The sequence below is a fragment of the Crocodylus siamensis genome, chromosome 1 (genome assembly GCF_052110815.1).
Source record: "Crocodylus siamensis isolate JL-2025a chromosome 1, ASM5211081v1, whole genome shotgun sequence".
Classification (NCBI taxonomy): domain Eukaryota; kingdom Metazoa; phylum Chordata; order Crocodylia; family Crocodylidae; genus Crocodylus; species Crocodylus siamensis.
In genome coordinates, this window is record NC_143395.1 from 324350121 (window position 1) to 324367618 (window position 17498).

Here is a 17498-nt window from a genome sequence, read left to right on the forward strand (position 1 = left end):
CCCTAATCACCAAGCTATAGAATAGGTTAAGGCCAAGAGAGGGATGGGAGGCTTAAGGATTCAGCTTGAGCCAAGACTGCGAGATTCTTGGGTTAAAAGAAGACAAGACAAGAAGCAGTTTTACTTTGTAACTCATTGGCTATGGCACTTAGTTTGGAAGAAGCAGGGGGGAATCTTCTCTGTTCCTGCTTCCAGGATTATTTCTGTTTTTATCCAACCACCAGCTAATAATCACCAGAATCTAGAATTATATTATTTTAGCTGGTGCACTAATCACTAAGGCTGTGTGTAGATGAAATGAGAGACATGTGTGCACAACACTTTAAGGCAGGCTAAATGCTTTTGCACCACTTTAACGGTGTCAGTGTTTACATGCATCAGCGGCGTACTGTGCATTAATCACAGCTGCTGTAGCAAATTTGGTGTTGTAATGCACCTTAAATGACTTGGGGGTGCAGAAAACTAAAACTCCTCCAAGGAGTTTTAGGTTGATGCCCCTACAGCCATGGAGCGAAGTTCTGGGCTCTGTGGAGATCTGCAGCTCTGCAGGAAGCCCTGCAGTCAGCATGGCAGCAGCTTGGTAAGGCAAGCTCCACCCAAGAAAAGCAGGGAGTCTGATCTATTCCTGCTCCCCACTCCCCTCTGGAGCCTGCCTGAGCTGTGCAGGGGCCTAGTGCTTCCCTCTGTGGCTGCGGTGCCCCCTGGGACTGCCTAAGCAGGGTGCCTGCAGGCAGGTGCTGCCTGGGGGGAGGTGCCACTCCAGTGAGGGGAAGCACCAGCCCCTGCCACTGCCCAGGGACTGCTCCACCTACCAGCAGCTTGCCTTCCCCTCCCCACCACCAGAGAGGCAGGTAAGTTGAGGGGGCGGGGGCTGTTCATGACATGGGTGTTTAAAGGGCCCTAAATTGAAGCAGTGTTTTTAAAAACCCACCACTTTGATTTAGGGGCCCTATTTCATCTACACGTGCCTTAAGATACCAAATCAAGTTTCCCATTGTTTGCTCTCTGGCATATCTCTTGCTTTCTTAATAACCTAGCTTGAATAGGAGACATGAAGAGTGCCATCTCCAGCCTATGCTATAGCCCACTTGTTAGATCAGCATCTCTGGAAATGGATGAGATGGATTTAGATCCCCTCAGGTTTAGGGGGTTCTAAATCTCAGGTCTCCTAATTCCTCAGCAAGTGTTCTAAAACCACTAACACCCTCTTTTTTTAAAAAAAAGTGAGCTCCTCCTAGATAGGCATCTCTTCAGAAGGAGAATCAAGACTCTGGAACCTGAGTGGATGGAGCTACCAAAGCTCTGGAGAAGGGTATAAACCAGATGTGCCTTTTGTTCAGTGTTTGCTATTGGAGAGCTGATAACAGCTAACCAAATATATAGTTTTTTTGTAGATTGTCCTATAAAGGCAGCTTTTTCATCCTTTTGGCGGAACAGAGAATTTAGGTCAATTTTCTTGTATTATCCTTCAGAGGTCATGCATCTCATTTCCAGAAGACTGCTCTTCTCATCCTCCCCTTCCCCCAAGTTTGACATAATCCCCTTCCACAAAAGAGTGGAAGTTACTAACATAACTATTCTGGAAAAATTCAACCTTCTAAACGACTTGCTGTTCTTTCCTAAAGAAAAAGAACTGACTTGCTGTTGTTTCCTAAACATCTATATCATTGATCAAAAATGCATAGACTACTCTGTCTGTAATTTTTTTACTTGTAAATATTATAAGACATTACCTTTTTTTTTAAAACAATAGTCAACATAGTTCATACTTTTCATCAGGTGGTATTTACATTCTATTTGTCCATAAGTTTCCTGAATGTATAGATTCAATTTTTTTTAAGCAAATGTTTCTCAGTTTACTGATATAAAAATAATTTGTAATTCAAAAAGTATTGTTTCTTTTTTTTTTTGGTTTGGTTTGGGTTTTTTGGTTATATATGTCCTGGATTGATAGAAGTCATTTGGTATACTTTTTCTGTAGAGTATGTGAAACGCCATTGCATTACTTTTTTCATAAGTCATATAAAATATTATGATGGAGGTGGCAGGTTTGTTTTTCCAATCTTAATCTGTATTATTGTCTCTTCCTAAAATAAAAAATGAATATACGAATAAAAACAAGTAAACAAATAAAAAAACCGCAAACCAATCAACATGCCTGTTTAAGCTCTTAGAAGTTTTGATAATCTCGTTGGTTCTTTTATTTTTTCAGGTTTGTTAATTGAAGTTTACAATCTTAAATACTTTGGCTCAGTTGTTGCCACACATATTTACTTCATACTAGTATTCAGGTGATTGTTAATTTCCTGATTAACGGTTACCATCAGTATGTAAATATCCAAAAATGATATCCTAGGAAGATGCTAGGACAGCCAGATGTAAAATTATCAACAATAGTAATTATCAACAACCATAAAACAAGAAATCTAGGCTAAAGTTATTTGAAAAATATCCCAAGCTTGAAATCAGTTGAAATGGAGTAGATACACTGTGCTGACTTATCATTTTTAAACACAGTGCAACCATATAAATACAGGTGTTTGCTTTTAACCTGTGAATGCTAACAAGTAACAACCTAAACTGCAAAATAATTTAGAATTTAATTAGAGTGAAGAAGAGTTGGAACAAAACAAGTCTCCTACTAATATCTGTGCTTGAAAATCAGCTCTTCTGAAGTAGAATAAGACGACAAGGGAAATCTAATCTGTGAAGGAAACGACTATATTGCAGAATGGTGCTGTTATATTATAGTTCATCCTGGTTAACTATAATAGTGAAAGTAAGGAAGCCTACTCCTTTAGTGCAAATATAAGTGAATAAATTGTTTTAAAATAGTCTTATGTGGCTACTTATTTTTATGTATCCTTTACATACATTTCCATTGAGTTTCAGGAGGACTTCTGGAATTTTCAAGCTTGGTTGCTTTTGGAGTATGTGCTTCTAATAAGAGACATCCCTTGTGGAGTCCAGATTCTTCTTTTGCTTGATCTTTCAGTAAAGCCATAGGTCCAAATCCTCACCTGATGTCTGTCACTACTGTTCCATTGAGGTCAAATTAAGTTCAAATGCTGTAAATGAAGTCAATGGAGCTTTGAATGAGGATCTGATTCTAATCTTACGCTTGATGTCTATCTCTTCTAAAAATTATTGTAATGTCTGAAATTCAGATTTCACTGTGCAATTAAATACTGAAAGTGAAGTTTAGTGTGTTATTCATTCTTTTTTGCTATGGCCAACCTACATTTTCTAGAGCTCAGTGCTCATTGGTTCCACCCACCACTTCTTCCCTCCCTCCATCAGAGAGGATCTGGAAATCTGAAATGTAAGACACCCTACTAGGCTTTCTATCTGCTACAAATGAAGTTAATTCAGAATGTACACAGTATCTTTGACTCTTCCTTGGGATTTTATATCATTCTGCCCTTTGGAGGCAAACTTAATTTATAGTTAGATTACCAGCTAGCTGATTTCTTTTTAAGGGAATAAAGAGGGGAGAGGCCATCTGGCACAAAGTTCATCCAGATTAGTGGGAAAGGAGGAGCTGATTCACAATAGCATAAGTAAGGGTATACTAGAGGGGCACTTGTGATGCTCCAATTTAGAAGAGGTGCCAGAATTGCCTCCCATCCCCACAAAATACAGAAAGAACAGCCTCACAATTTACCCACGTTAGGAACTCTAAAACAATGTTTGACCGCTGCTTTAAAAGCAAATAAAGCTTTGTTGCAGCTGTGGTAGGCAGACCATGTGGCCATGGTGGCAGCACTTGAGACCAAATTGTGGGCAGCCAGGTCAGGGGCCAATCGGGAAATAAGGTGTCACCCTGGCTCAGAAGGAATGAAAATCCAGGCCAGGTCAGGAAGCCAGAAGGACAGTCTGAGAAGCTAAATCAGGAAGCCAGAGATTTTGGCAGAATACAGCTGGGTAAGGTAGTTAGGTGATCAATTCAGAAACTGGATTATGAAGCCAAAGGGTCAAGCAGAACATGGAGTTTAAATGCAAGCTAGGTCAGTAGTGGAGGGATCAAAGCTGGTAGACTCGCAAGCCCAGGACAAAGCAGCCTGGGTAGGAATTGAGCTGTATTGCCTAGATGCATCCTTTAAATGATGTATTATTCACAAGGATTCCACTCTTGGTGTATGGACACTGAATGCCGATGTTATCCAATGTTTTTTGCTAGCCATGACCATTTGGGTCATATATAACCTTCTCGCACACGCTCCACATGAAAGCAAAATAAGCAGAACAGGTCCAACTGTCCCATAATTTCTTTTTGCCATCTGTTGCAGGGAGACAGGACTTCAACAGTATCCATTTGCTGCTTTGTGCACTGTGCTAGTGTTCACTTATTAGTATATTTAATTAGTAAGTGGTTAATAGTGCTATGTTTTTTCTATCTGGGTGAGTTGTTTTAATTTTTTTTTCTCTTGGCATTTGTGGGAAGAAACCAGTTAGTCAGGAGGACTAATTTAATTTCCTTCTATGGCAAGGTAACCGACTTGGTTAAGGGCAATGCAGGGGTTATCTAAATGTAAATAAAGCTTTTGATAACATGTTTTGTGGGAAATTACTGGCCAAAATGGAGAGGATGGGGATCAGCAGGAATCAAGCATAAGAGATAAGGGTTTAGCTCAGATGGAGATTATAGGAGGTTATCTTGAGAGAAGTTACCACTGTTCCTTCAGGTTTGCTCTTTGAACCTATTCTTTTTAACATTTTATCAGTGATGTTTGCACTGGGACTAAATGTGTCCTAATAGAAATTGCCTATGGCATTACAGCTGGGAGAGTTTGCCAATATAGAAAAGGACCAGATTATTTTATAGGAAGATAATTTTGTGGAATCATTAAAGAAATCATGAGTTTAACAGTATGAAGTGCAAAGTCATGCACCTAGAGACCAATATCAAGGAGTATGACCATAGGATGACTGCAAGCCATCTAAGTAAGGCTAATGCAATACTAGGGTTATTTAGACAGAAAATATTCAGTAGAGACAAGGAGGTATTGTTAACATTATACAAGACATCAGTAAATTTTCATTTAGAATATTGTGTGCAGTCTTAGTCACCAGTTTTGAAAAAGATGATGTTAAACTGGTTCATGGTGAAAGAGAGACCACTAAGATGGTTAAAGGAATAGAAAACTTTTCTAATCAAAGAATCTTGACTTGTTTTTCTTCACAAAGTGAAGATCAACAAATGATACAATTACTGACTACAAGTAGATTCATGGAACAAATGCTAGGGAGGGAGAAGAAGTTTTTGGCTGAAAAACAACACTGACTCTCAAGTTCAAAGGGTGACAGACTGGCTATGGACCTTCAGTCAAGAGGTGGCAGGAATCTACTCTACAAGATAAGGAGCACTGAGGGACCCACCATAGAAACACAGGGCAGCATGGAGGCCTGGCAATGAATGAAGCATGGGACCCAGCATGCAGGTGTGGGACCTGGTGCGGCAGCACGGGATTCAGTATGGGATGCAAGTGGATTCAGCGGCATAGGGTATCATGGTGCATTAAGTAGCACAAGATAGCATGTGATCCTGTGCAGGACCTGACCTGGAGACATAGGGTGGCACAGGCATGGGGCAGCATGGGATCCAGCACAGAAGCTTGAGGAGCCCAGGAGCTGGGCAGCAAGCGACCCAGTGTGAAGGCACCTAATAATCAGGGATCCTGATTTTCTCTGATTTAAAAAATACCCAATTTTCAGAGTTCAAAAAGTAACCCAAAATCCACATTTTTCCATGTTTAAAATGAAACACCACTCACTATATATCTATATATTAGTGGTATTTCATTTTAATCACAGAAAAATGTGGATTTGGGGTTCTTTTTTAATACAAAAATTGTGCGGGTTTTTTTTTTTAATTACAGTAAACCGGGATCCCTAGTCATCTGTCACTAAGTTGTTTCCTCATTCAGTAAGGAACCAACACTTTCCCTGATCTTCCTCTGTTGCTGACATAGTTGTAGAAACTCTTCATGTCTCTTGCAAGCTGCAACCCAAATTGTGCTTTGGTCTTCCTGATTTCATTTGCATACCAGAGCATTTCTCTTATAATCCTCCCTAGTCATTTGTCTGTATTTCTACTTCTTGTATGCTTCCTTTTTGTTTTTTAGTACACTGAAGAGTTCCTGTCCAAACCATACTTGCTAGTTTTCCTGCACATTAGGATAGTTTGTTTCTGCCCCCTTAGTAAGGTTGCTTTAAAATACACTAAGCTCTCCTGGACAACTTTCCCACTCAGACTGGCTTCCCAGGAGATCCTGCCCAGGGGTTCCCTGAGTGAGGTAAAGTTTGCTTTTCTCAAGGCCAGGGTCCTTATCCTTGTGTGGACACTACTGTATTGCCCTCCTAGCAGATGTCAGGGTAATTAGAGTCCCCTGAGAACCAGGGCCTATGATCAGGAAACTTGTGCTAGCTGTTTGAAGAAAGCCTATCCACCTGGTCTGGTAATCTATAGCAGACACTCACTACAACATCACCCTTGTTGCTCTTCTATCTGACTCTGACCAAGAGACTTTCAATAGACCTAACCCCAGTTTCATACTCGAGCCACAGCAATCATACAGCTATTTTACATAAAGCACTCTTCATCCTCTTCTCCCCTCATCCCTGACCAGTGGCTGTCCAGCCTTTCTGTGAATACCTCCAGTGATGAAGAGTCCACAACTTACCTAGGCAGTCTATTCCACTGACTCACTGTTCTAATGGTGAAGAAGTTTTCCTAAAATCCAATATAAGCCTGCTTTGCTGCAACTTCAAGCCATTGGCTGGTATCCTACTCTCTGTAGCAAGAGAGAAGAGTTTTCCTTCATGGCAACCCCTTCAAGTAGTCGAAGACTGCTATAGAGAAAGTAAAAGCATTTCTCAAGTTGCAAAATTCACTTCACTGGAAAGACATAAAGAAAACTAGCTTTCTTAACTATCCTAAGGTTTATCTCTGAGCTGTATATGCCTACTGTCTAGCTACATGTGCAGTTGTTCAAACACAGAAGGCCACTGGGATGGGCTAGAGCAAGCTACTTTGCAAAATAAATATAACAAAGAGCAAGACAACTGTTTCGTTTTTTTCAATAGCATAGTTATTGCAATGCACTTATGTGAACAAGGTATGCCAAGAATAAGATATACATAAGCCTTTTAGAAAAAAGAAGGGAAATTTGCTAGCTATAGAGTTTCAGTCTTTCAACCTCAGCTGTCTTATAAGTTCCCCACTGACCCCAGAGCAAACTAATGTGGGAAGAAAATAATAAATGTGCTATGCACTTAAAAAAATTAATAGGTTTTAGTAATTGCAGATTCTCCTGTAAAAAAAATGAAGTTCAGAATTGAGACCAATATTTCATTTAAACTAGGTGTCCTTGATAAATCACACACTTAAGAGTAAGAAAATAAAGTTTTATTACATTAGAAAATAACAACACCAGACAGATGCAAGTGCACTGAAATTAAAGAACAAGGTAAAATTACATCTCATTCTTCTTATAATTTCTTGAAAGCTGCTTGCAATTTTAATAATTCTACTGGACCTTAATTTGGTGGTGCAAGGGAAGTTGAGAAGTATTAATTACCATAGACAAGTACATTAATGTTTATGGAGGATAACTAACAAGACAAAAGCAATTATCCTGGGAAAACAATACAAACAACTTGAAAATATAAAACTGTCTAGCCTAATTAGGCTCAAATAACAAAGTTTGTTTTCTGCATAAGACACTAATATTCTTCCTTCTTAAAATAGACAAAAGGGTATAAAAGGGGTCATGCAACCATTCCATTATGTAGGAGGCAAATTTTTGAAGATGTAAGTTTGACATTTCATATTTCCTTCAACTGGATGCTTCAATTTACAAACTAAGGTAGACCCTAGAGACATGGAAATTACCTGATAATTTTAGGACTGATACCTCACACAATGCTGACATGTTCAATATTTGTCCTCCTAGCCATGTGGGAGCTATTCTACCACAAATCACATGTCAAAAGGGCACTCTCACAATCCATTCTTTGTTACTGAGTGGTTTGTTTTTTTGTGGTAATTTATGGAAAATTAGCACAAACTGACAGCCAGGTTATGGTGAAGGACTATCAAGCAGATAAAATTGAATATCATTACTCACAAAAGAAAAGAAGGGCATACAGTAAATAAAGGTCAAATAAAAGAATCAACGTACATTGCTGTGTAATGCCAAGTGTGAAATGAAATTTCAGCAAATGCATTGACATGGCTAGCTTGATAGACCTTTTCCTGCTTATTCTTGACAATGAAATTCCCTGTGGTAGATAATCCTGAGACTTCTTTTTGCTGGCCTTTTCTAGTGTCAGAATATATTATGAGATGAAAGAATGGTGGATTAATAATAAATCAGTATAAGTGACCTATTCATCCCTGAGGCACTAGAGTGTTTATCATTCTACATTATCTAATTCCATTTATCCTAAATGTATATGAATGAAGTTACTTTATTTTTTAATTGCCAACTTGGTAACGGTGACCAATGGGTGATTTTTCCAGACCAAAAGGTTTCTCATTTTTACATGCCAAGGAATCATTTTGCAAGGTTAGATTTGCAGTAAGGAACACAATGCTGTCACCTGTACATGTGTTCATTACAATTAAATCCTAGAGACTGTGTTATTTTTTACACAAGGAACAATGTTTTGCTATCCTCTTCCTTATACCAGGTTTTTTGCTAATGCAACTGTAGGCACATCTACACATTGCTGTACAGCAACACTGCTACAGTGCTGTGCTTTAGTAGTCCCTTTTGTAAGTACTAAAGCACAGAGCAATATGGGTGGTTACTGCTCTGTGCACATGGCGCATGGTTAATTTTTGCCACTATATTGCCAGTTATGCTATAACTGGTTAGCGTACCACTATGGCCACATAGCTGACATATAGTGACATAGCATGTCTCTGTGTCACTGTAGCATGATATGTAGATGCTCCCTGTCTTGATTTTATTTGCATTTGTATGAGAGTAAAATCTAGTCTAGGGTATACTACTGAACATGTTGTTTAAAATGTATCTGGAAAACAAGTTCCCTCATAGAACTGATATATGTTGAGTTACTATAAATGTTCGTTTGCTTCTCAGTTTTGTAGCTCACTTCTCAGAGCACTTTCATTGGCTGGATATATGAGTAAGATTTGCATAGTAATTGAAAGACTACTTCTCAAAATTCAGGGACTATCATATGCAAGAAACAAGTATAGCGTTCTGGGTTAGTAACTGTGCAGCATTTCCATGTTCTATTGGCCAAAAACACAGCATTTCAGTTTAATGCCAACTATGCTCGATTAATCAACTTTATGGAAAATTAAAAGTTTTTCAAGACTTCAGTGATTAACCTTCCATTCTGTTCTGGCCTTCAATGATATAACTGTATTTTAAAGACTTCTGACCCCTTCTACACCTTGAGAAAACATAATATTTAATGCAATCCAGTTAAAAATGGAAACAAAGAATTAGAGAAAAGGGATGTGAAATAGTGGAACCAAGCTTTCTTTGAGCAGCGAGCAGAAAACTGGCTTTAAGTGAGGTAATAGTTTGAACAGGTGCATGAATGAGGAAGTCTTATTGAAACAGCCATACATAGCAGAGTAGCCAATTGGAATTCAGAGAAGGATTGTTGCCAAATGCAGACTCTGATGCTATGCATATTAACTAGATTTGACATTGATGGGACTTCAGGCTGGCCAATGGGAAAGTTTCACTGTCCTTCACTTTATTACCCTGTGCACCAACCCAAGCATACTGTTTAGTAATGCATGTTTTCTTATATCAGACAGTATAAGATATGGAAAAGTGATGTATTTAAGTTGCTTCAAAATAGTAATTCTTGTTTCTTTCTAATTGGAATTCCTAAGTTTCCCACCAAAATCTTCTATGTTAAAATAGTGGAAAATATGTTAATAGTTCTCTTAGGAACTTTGGATATGGGCACCTTGGGAAAAGTGCTTTGAAAAAAAGGGAGGTTCCCTTTTTTTTTGGTTGTAGATGAAAAGATTCAACATGTTAAATAATTACTAGCTGTCCCTGTCAGTGGAGATTTATAATCAGAACTCTTTAATGGATCTGTGAAATACCAGGTAATAACTACCTATTTACAACAAATATTTCTGAAGTTTCCAAGATCAAGCCTGTGGTTACCTGAAAGTAATTACCAATGACCAAAATAATCTTTGCAAAGTTAAACAGAATTGCAGAGTGAATAGGTATTTAGAATAATCATTGCTATAGAGGAGTAATCTATATACTGAACATGATGAATAAAGTATGAGAGGATATGGGTAATTCAAGAATCCCTTAGTGACTAATATTGTATGTTATTATTAGATTATACTAGAGGATTTGGGGCCCTAAGAGTCCCCTCCACCCCAACTTCACTTGTCCTGCTATCACCTATTTTCTGCCTTTATTTTAAATTTAATTCAGTACTTTGAAATATGCTTTGTTTTGCCTGCAAATGAGTGGATGATTAGAGTACATTCATTTTCTTTTTTTGTAAGGGAGAACATAGTTGCAGCAAAGGAAATAGAAAATAAAATCCTAAATTTCTGAAAAAGGAGTGTTGTTCAGTCTTTATTGTCCTTTGCTCCCATTCAGGTTTATTTAAAGTAATGAAAAGCAAAGGGGAAAAAAGGGAACAAAAAACTCATAAAGTTGAAAATATAGAAATATAAGGCAATCATTGCATCATTTTTTTCACTGAAAATCTGTCAATCAGGAGGAAAGATTGTGTAATAGCTAAAGAACTAGCCCAGTTTTGGGGAAAATTAGTGCTCCAGGCCCTGTTCTGTGACAGGTTTCCCATATGACTGTTGGAATCTTGCTCAGACCTCGATCCACAAACCCATCCAGGTACTTAACTGCATTATGTGCAATTCATCCCTAACCTCTTAGATGCCTAAATTTTCAACAGTAATGGTTTCTAGTTACCTAGAAATTGTTAATTCCTGCACAAAATTGAGGGGCCAGATTCTATTACTCTTTACAGCCCCAAATAGGGCCTGATTCTATCACCCAGTTGCGCAAGTGGCATTCTGGTACTTAAGTCCGATCAATGAGTCTTTTATCAGTGCACTGGGGACACATCAGCACCCATGTGGCCACTGAGTATGGACAATAGGCTATGCATTGGTCGGGCAGTTATGCAGTTCCATTGCAAGTACACCGGGCATGTATAAATCACAAAACTCTATCGAACAAAAAAGTAAACTAGAGGATTTTAACTGCTCTCATCTCCCATGCTTTAGCCTTAGTACCTTATGGCCATTTTCAGGAAGCAGAAATGTGTATTTTCCAACTGCCCAGCACAGTGCTGTAATCAACAGACCATAGGTCAAATATTACCCAAGCCTTTTTCCAGTCCTCTCCAGCTCCAGTTCCTTTTGAAGCTGAGCAGCTGCCCCTTCCATTTAGTAGTCATTGCATAGACAGCAATGAAATGGGAACTTTTTGCCTTAGAGCTACGGTCCAAGTTATTATCCAGTCCTCCTTCCTTTCCAGAGCATTATAGTTTCATAGTTGGTAGGGTCAGAAGGGACCTGAGAAGATCAAGTCCAACCCCCTGCAATGGCAGAAAAAAGTACTGGGGTCAAACGACCCCAGTGAGGTGTTCATCCAGCCTCCTCTTAAAGACCCCCAGGATAGGAGCCTGCACCACTTCTCTTGGAAGTTGGTTCCAGATCCTGGCCGCCCTGACAGTGAAGTAGCACCTCCTGATTTCTAGTCTGAATTTACCCTCTGCCAGCTTGTGACCATTATTTCTTGTCACTCCGGGTAGTGCTCTGAGGCACAGGGACTCCCCCAATGCCTGCTGGTCCCCCTTGACCAGTTTGTAAATAGCCACTAGATCCCTCCTCAGCCTTCTCTTGTGGAGGCTGAACAGGTTCAGGTTCCTTAACCTCTCCTTGTAGGACCTGCCCTGCTGACTCCTGATCATGCGAGTGGCCCTCCTGTGGACCCTCTCCATGTTGTCCACATCTCTCTTGAAGTGCGGTGCCCAGAACTGGCCGCGGTACTCCAACTGTGGCCTGACCAGTGTTGCATAGAGGGGGAGGATCACCTCCTTGGACCTGCTTGATATGCATCTGTGGATGCATGAGAAGGTGTGGTTGGCCTTCCTGACTGCTTCCCTGCACTGTCGGCCCATGTTCATTTTGTCATCAATAATAACTCCAGGATCCTTTTCTGCCTCTGCACTGTCGAGAAGGGAGTTCCCCAGCCTGTAGGTATGCTGCTGATTCTTCCTCCCCAGGTGCATCACCTTGCACTTGTCAGTGTTGAAACCCATCCTGCTTTCATCTGCCCACCCCTGTAACCTGTATAGGTCTGATTGCAGCCTATTCCTCCCTTCTAGCATGCCCACTTCTCCCCACATCTTAGTGTCATCTGCAAATTTGAACAGGGTGCTCTTTATACCCTCGTCCAAGTCACTGATGAAGATGTTGAACCGTGCAGGCCCAAAAACCGAGCCCTGCAGAACCCCACTGCCACATCCCTCCAGGCTGAAAATGACCCATCCACCACCACTGTCTCGATGCAGCCTTCCAGCCAACTAGGGACCCATTTGACTTTGTAGGTGTCAATGCCACAGTCCTGTAGTTTTTTAATGAGAATGGGGTGAGAGACAGTGTTGAAGGCCTTCCTAAATTCCAGAAAGAGTATATCCACTGCTACCCCTGTGTCTAAGAATTTTGTGATCTGGTTGTAGAAGGCCCCCAACTTGGTCTGACAGGACCTGCCTCTAATGAACCCATGTTGGTTGCCCATAAGCATAATCTCCCCTGCTGGCCCCTCGCGGACATGCACCAGGATAACTCTCTCAAAAAGCTTACCCAGGACTGAGGTAAGACTAACTGGCCTATAGTTTCCTGGGTCCTCCTTTCCCTCACAGAGCCACCAACCCTCTTCTCTTTTTCCTGCTCCCATGTATCTTTCTTTAATGACCAAGGGACCAGATTGAAAATGAAACATGAGAGAGGAGATTGTATTGTACCTGATCTGTGGCTCAGTAGCTAAAGCCTTATGCTAGGAAGTCAGAAAGACATGTTCAAACTCCTTTTGGGTGAAGAGGTGCTAAAACCCAGGTCTCCTGCCCCCTGGATGGGTGCCCTAACAACTCAGATAGTGGGACTAAAACGCAGGAGGGTGAGGGTGCTTCTAATCCTCTATCTAACGCCTGCTAGTCACCTGTTTCTTTTAAGCCACCTCTATTTTGGGGACTAAGAAACTAGTTTGCAACCACAACTGGAATAGATATCTTGCCATATATACATACAGCCAGCGTATAGCCTACTATGGATACTTATAATGCATGGGTAATAGAAACACAAACTGTATGTAAGTACCAAAAAGTCCATTTATGTGGCTGGAAAACTGGCATTTGAGTGACTGAGAAGCCCAGTCCAACAGGAATGCTCAGAGCACACTTAAGAAATACTAACAGAATTGAGTCCAGCATAGCAAACAAAGTGTGATGTCTTTCAATCAAACTCACAGCTTGAGAAGGTAGTATTCAGAACCCAACATTTACAACATATACTAGCATTAGAATTTGCACAGGAAGTGAGAAAACTCAGCTCTGCTCAGCGCTGAGGGTATTCACATCTCTTATGTCTCAGGAAAATGCTGTTACCATCAAGGTACAGTCAAAGATGTACTTGAAGGGACATTCCCCTCCTCCAGTTGAAGGTAGGCCACTGTATAGTAAAATAAGAATCATTGCAAGAATCCTGGAGGCAGGAGAGAGGACAATAGAAAACATGAAGCCATAGCATAGTAATAGGAGGAAAAAGATGTGGGTTCTCAAATACGTCCTTTACTACGGTATTTTATCTGATGACTCTTATAATATGAATGGTCATGAGAGTGTGAAACCCAGGTCTCTGACTTCTGAGAAAAGTACTCTAACCATCCAGTAGGCAGCAGGTTAGCAACTGGAGCATCACTACTACTACCTTTTCCTCTGTCTGAAAAGAATAAGTCAGTTTGCCATACCTGACAGATATAAGTGTATCGTACCAATACTCAGGAGAAGTTTGTGACTGAATCCCAGGTTCATATTTAAGTCTGTGACACGAGCAGGATTTCAGACACACTGCTGCATTAGGTACTTCCTATGGGCTAACTTAGAAACCTCCCAGGCTGTTCTCAGTCCCATTCTCATGCGCCTAACTCTTCCCACTGATTGGGACACATGACGCTACATCACCATAACAACATACTATGGTGACATACTGTCCACAGGCAAGAACCATGACACCACAGCTACATCACTGTAGCAACGTGCTCCTTCATTATAGTGTGTTGCTACAGCAACAAAGCAGATAAAACTAACCATGTACTGCCAGCATGGTACACTACAGGCTGCTACAGTGCTGTCATTTAGTACTTCCAAAAGGAAGTATTAAATGACAGCGCAGTAACAACAGCACCATAGGGATACATGTCCTAACAACGATGTGAATTTCCCTCTGAAAACTGGCAATGCTGAGTGTTACCATACCGATGTTCATTATTAAGATTTGGGCTTTCTGTTTTCTTTTTACAAAATGGTGATAAATAATAGTTTCCTACACTGAGGAGAAGAGGAAGGTATTGTTAAAATAAGTATTTGCAATATGCTCAGATATTACAGTAATGGGGACCATGTGAAAGCTTGAGCATCAGAGTGTAAAGTCAGATCTCTGAACATTTTCTAGAACATTTAGATCAATGCACGGTAGAAAATGACGTAACTGGCAAAAAGGTTTGCTTTCCTTTGTTCTTAATCAGGCTCAAATTATTGAATTTGCTGAAATATTTGGAACTTCCTGACAAATCAAAGGACAAATATTTTGAGAATTTTATACAGATTATAATGGACTGCTGCAAGCTAAAGTCCTTAATAATAAAAAAACAGTCCATCTTTCATCCTTTGTGATCAGAAAGAAGGGGAGTCTATTGCTTATTAGCATGTACTCTAAAGCAAATCTATCTACAGTAATTTTCCCAGAGATTTGATTTCTAACTCCATCTGTGATATTGCCCTGGTGATAGAAATTAATGTCAGGTAAGTGACAATAAGTTCAAGGGTAATGTATGTCAAACAGGTCATCTTCTCCGTGGGAAAAGCTTCCAGAAGAAAATGGGGTACCAGTACTGTTCTTGCTGCAGGGGGAAAGCACCCTGAAGCACATATTATATGTCTGAAATTTTCAAATTCAGTTTGCATTCCAAAAAGTCTCCCTGTCTGTTCAGACTATGTTCCAAAATCTCCTAACCCTTACAAATGTAATATTTCATCGGTGAATTTGGAAGGAGGATATTTAGGCTGCATGCAAGAACTAGGGAAAAAAAGCAAATACGTAAATAAACTAACATAGAAAAGCAAAAGCCAATTCTTTCTGTTTTGCAGTGAACTGTATAGATAAATTCTGGCAGATATCATCAAGAGATTAAGAAAAACAAAAAAATGCTCAGGCTTAAGTTCCAGCCTGTTGCAATTAATGGAAAGACTCCCTTCAGTGGAGAAGCATGTTCCTTTGACATGAGATTTGGGAGATGGTTCAGTTACACATCTTCAGGTATCCTTATTTTCTCTGATAAAAAAAAAAATTCCCACAATTTTCAGATTTAAAAAGTTACCCAAAATCCAAAATTTTCCATGTTTAAAATGAAACATCACTATATAAATAGATATTTACTAGTGGTATTTGATTTTAATAACAGGAAAATGTGGATTTGGGTTTACTATTTTTAATCCAGAAAACAGAGATTTTGTTTTTATCAGAGAAAACCAGGATCCCTGTACATCACAGATTGCCTGTTTAACTTTGAGGCTGCAATGCAGAGCATATCAATAGCTTTTAGATACTAGATCACCATCAAGGAAACCAAGACACTGAGTTACTCCTGATACAAGTTACAGGAAATGATACACAGCTAAAAAAAGATTCATAATTAGCAACCCATTGCTAAATCAACTTACTAAGGTACCTAATAGGAAGCATTAGGAAGAAAGGTGGATTTTAAGGGCATAAGGACTCAGGTGTGTTAACGAGGATTGTACTTTCTCTTGGGGATTTACAGCTTGGAACCCTCTTCCCAGCCCCTTCTTTCAACAACCACAAAAGGGTCGAAACAGTAGCCACAGCAAAATGGGATGATGGTGGTCCTTTCCGTTTCTTTCCCCTTTTATGCAAATGTAAAATGGCTAGAATACTCATGGAGGATGTAGCAGACCTGTGTTCAAGTGTACCTTCTGCTTGAGATGATTCAAAAATCCATCTTCCACCTCCCAAGAGAGAGCTCTAATCAGCTGGCTGACTGGCACTTGGAAGTGGGGGGTGTGCACGCACACACACATGCACATGTATGTGGGTATGTGCATGCATGTGTGATGATGTGTTGTGTGGGGTGGGTTGCTCTTACCATTTCCAATAAAAGCTGTTCCACTTTGCATGGAATAATTAGAGTGAGGGGAAAAGATGGCATGCTTCTGTACTATAGTGGTTAGGAGAAAAGTGGGGAAATCTAAGTTCCATTTTCCATTCCAATGAACATTTTCTTATTTTATACTGAACAATCATTGGATAAAATAATGCAATTTACATTGGAGCAGGGACAGAAGCGTAGATGTCCCTTTCCTAATCACTAAATTACACAGTCACGCTCACTCTACTACTGGCTCTTGGGTCCAATTAATCTCTACTTATTCCACATGGACCAGAATCTTAAGAAGAGAGATTGAGAACTTCTTCCTCTAGTCAATGATGAAATATAATCACTTGTTTGGCAACTCTTTAGAGGTGGATTTAAAAAGGCCAAGATAAATACAGGAATTACACCCAGATTTCTCCTACTTTGGGTGAGTGCTCCAGGGACTGAGCTAAAACAGACAGGAAAGTGACTCCTCCTCCAACTGGTTGGGTGAATTACTGTTCTCTCACACACATCTTTAAGAACACATAATGGATTTATTCCAGCAAGGAAAGCAAATACATAACTAGGGTTTTTTAATACTGATGGGGCTCCATCTTGAGCACTGTCAAGACTTGGCACTGTCAAGGCTGACATTCTTGTGCCCATGTCCAGAAGCAGACCTTGCATAGTCGGAGGAATTAACTGACAAAACATTTAAGTAAGGGTCTTAAACACAAACTGAAGCACAGTGGCAACTCACAATACATATAACCAAGGAGGGTTGTTGTAGATATAGGCCAGGAAGAGTACGAGGGAAAGATTTTGACCTGAAGAACAGCACTGATGCCCAGAAACTTGTCCGGCAGTTAACGTTGACCCAGTAAAATATATTACAAAAAAAACTTGTCTCTTAAATGAAAAAGCACAAGTGAAAGAGTAGGTATTCATGTGAAAGGATCAAAAGGCCAAAGGGAGAGAAAAAGTTATCATTCATCACTGGAGGATCAGGTGCAAGTTAGATCAAAGTAGGAGGACAAAGCAAGTTAAGGAAGAGTTTTAAAAGCCAGGATAACA

At 39.9% G+C, this 17498-nt stretch overlaps 1 protein-coding gene across 1 annotated transcript in view; it reads right to left on the bottom strand.

Moving 5' to 3' along the window:
• GPC5 (glypican 5) overlaps positions 1-17498 on the bottom strand; it is a 1214889-nt gene that overhangs the window by 772656 nt on the left and 424735 nt on the right. The gene's annotated exons all lie outside the window — the stretch shown is intronic.